General features: G+C 41.0%; 1 long non-coding RNA gene across 1 annotated transcript; it reads right to left on the minus strand.

Annotated features, from left to right (window-relative positions):
* Nucleotides 1–256: 256 nt before the first annotated feature.
* Nucleotides 257–940, minus strand: LOC123985446. Its single transcript, XR_006828664.1, has 2 exons — nucleotides 819–940; nucleotides 257–496 (listed from the first exon to the last, which is right to left on the minus strand). It is a non-coding gene; the product is annotated as an uncharacterized LOC123985446 (long non-coding RNA).
* Nucleotides 941–1786: the final 846 nt, after the last annotated feature.

The following is a 1786-nucleotide window of genomic DNA, read 5'->3' on the forward strand; positions in this document are numbered from 1 at the left end:
CATTCCCAGCAAGGAATTTCACAGTTACAAGACGTCTAATAGACATCTAAACAGAGCCCAGACGTTTAGGCTTAAACAGGGCCGAATTTGGGCAGTCAGTGAAAAGTTAATAGACATCTAACCATAGCCTAAGAATTGACCAAATACACAGCTTTTCAATGACTACATATCTACCTCTAATAGACGACAGAGTAGTGGCTAAAGGATTGTTTTTTGTTATGGGTGATGTGGTGTGGGGACAGAGTGGACCCAAATGCAACGTTCCGGTTTTATTGGGAAAAAGGGGGTGAGGGACTGGAGTCGAGGGAGAGGTGAATGCCGGGAAAACGCAGGCACGGGGGACCGAGGAGACTGGGAGGAGAGAGCCAGGGGACACTGGGGCTGAGGAAGCGAAGAGGCAAGGGAGGACTGGGAGGACGCCGTGGGGGGAAGTCCAAGGAGAAGAGGACCGGAGGATGAGCCCTGCCGACTGGACGGAGGACGAGGGTGAGTGAGCCTGGGAGGGAACAGACAGAGAGACAAGGTAAGTGACAGAGGCAACAAAGCACAGGGAAATTGAAAGAAATCAAAATGCATGAGAGCCTGAGTTCTGCAGAAGGACTCACAGCAAAACACATACACGTACATATTTGCTCAAATGAGTGAGGAGAGCTCTGTGAGCCTGTTTTTTTATCCAGCTTTAGGGTCAATCTTATCATCCCACAGAGACACATTGTCCCTGAAGTCTGGATACCACAGAGAACAGAGATATTTTGACTGTTACGTTTGCACAGATTCAGTGCCACATCACAGATGAGTCTCCCTGAGTCCAGGGTTACCTGCAATATGTTTGGAATTCCCATTACAGCCTGAATGTAGAGGTGGCACTGGGTAAGGAGCAACAACAATCAAGCGGAGATGGTGTGGAGAACTGGGGTTGAAATACAGACAGGGATGTGGCAGGCTGACGAGGTGGCTGACTAGGTGCAGGTGCGGGTCGTTGACTGGGCTCAGGAGCAGAGGGAGAGAGAGCACACACAGGGGAGGAAATACAGGGAGGCAGGCAGAGAACAGAGAAAACCAAGGAAAAAGCAGAATAACTGAAGAAAAGGAGAAAAAAACAGGACACTCACAGTCAGCCGGGATGCCTCCACAACAGTTTTTACTCAAACAAAACAGGTTCTCACAAATTGTAATCCGTCCAAACAAATTAAATATAAAGATTTTATTAAGAAAAAGTATTACAACGTAGACAACTTAAGATAATACAACATGATGAAAATATAAAGGAATTATTGCTAAAATATTATAAATACAAAACAGTTCATATATATATATATATATATATATATATATATATATATATATGAAAATACAAACAATTTTAACAACATGCGGTAATAACAACATAAATAATGATAAAATAAATTGGTTGGCTACATCCAAATCTAGATCTTCATCTAAGCTGCTACTTGATACAGGAAGAGCATCAGATGGGTCTCTCAGTTGGTCTCTCTGGTAAATGGGATCCATAACTGTTGATGTAAGAATATGAATATAAGTAAACATTATAATTTGACTATGTTGACTGTTTTCCCATAAGACATGACTACTATCATCAAATTATTTTAAATGAAAACATACAGTATATTTCTAATTATCATTCTAATGAAGGTTAAAAAAAATCATTAATAGGGTTTTTTTCTTTTTAATTTAAAAGTATTTATTACTGACCCATTTATCTCTATGGAAAATATAAAGATGCTTGAACAGGACACATGTTTTAGCCAGGTTGCATTAGAACAAC

Source organism: Micropterus dolomieu, linkage group LG17 (genome assembly GCF_021292245.1).
Source record: "Micropterus dolomieu isolate WLL.071019.BEF.003 ecotype Adirondacks linkage group LG17, ASM2129224v1, whole genome shotgun sequence".
NCBI classification, from domain to species: domain Eukaryota; kingdom Metazoa; phylum Chordata; class Actinopteri; order Centrarchiformes; family Centrarchidae; genus Micropterus; species Micropterus dolomieu.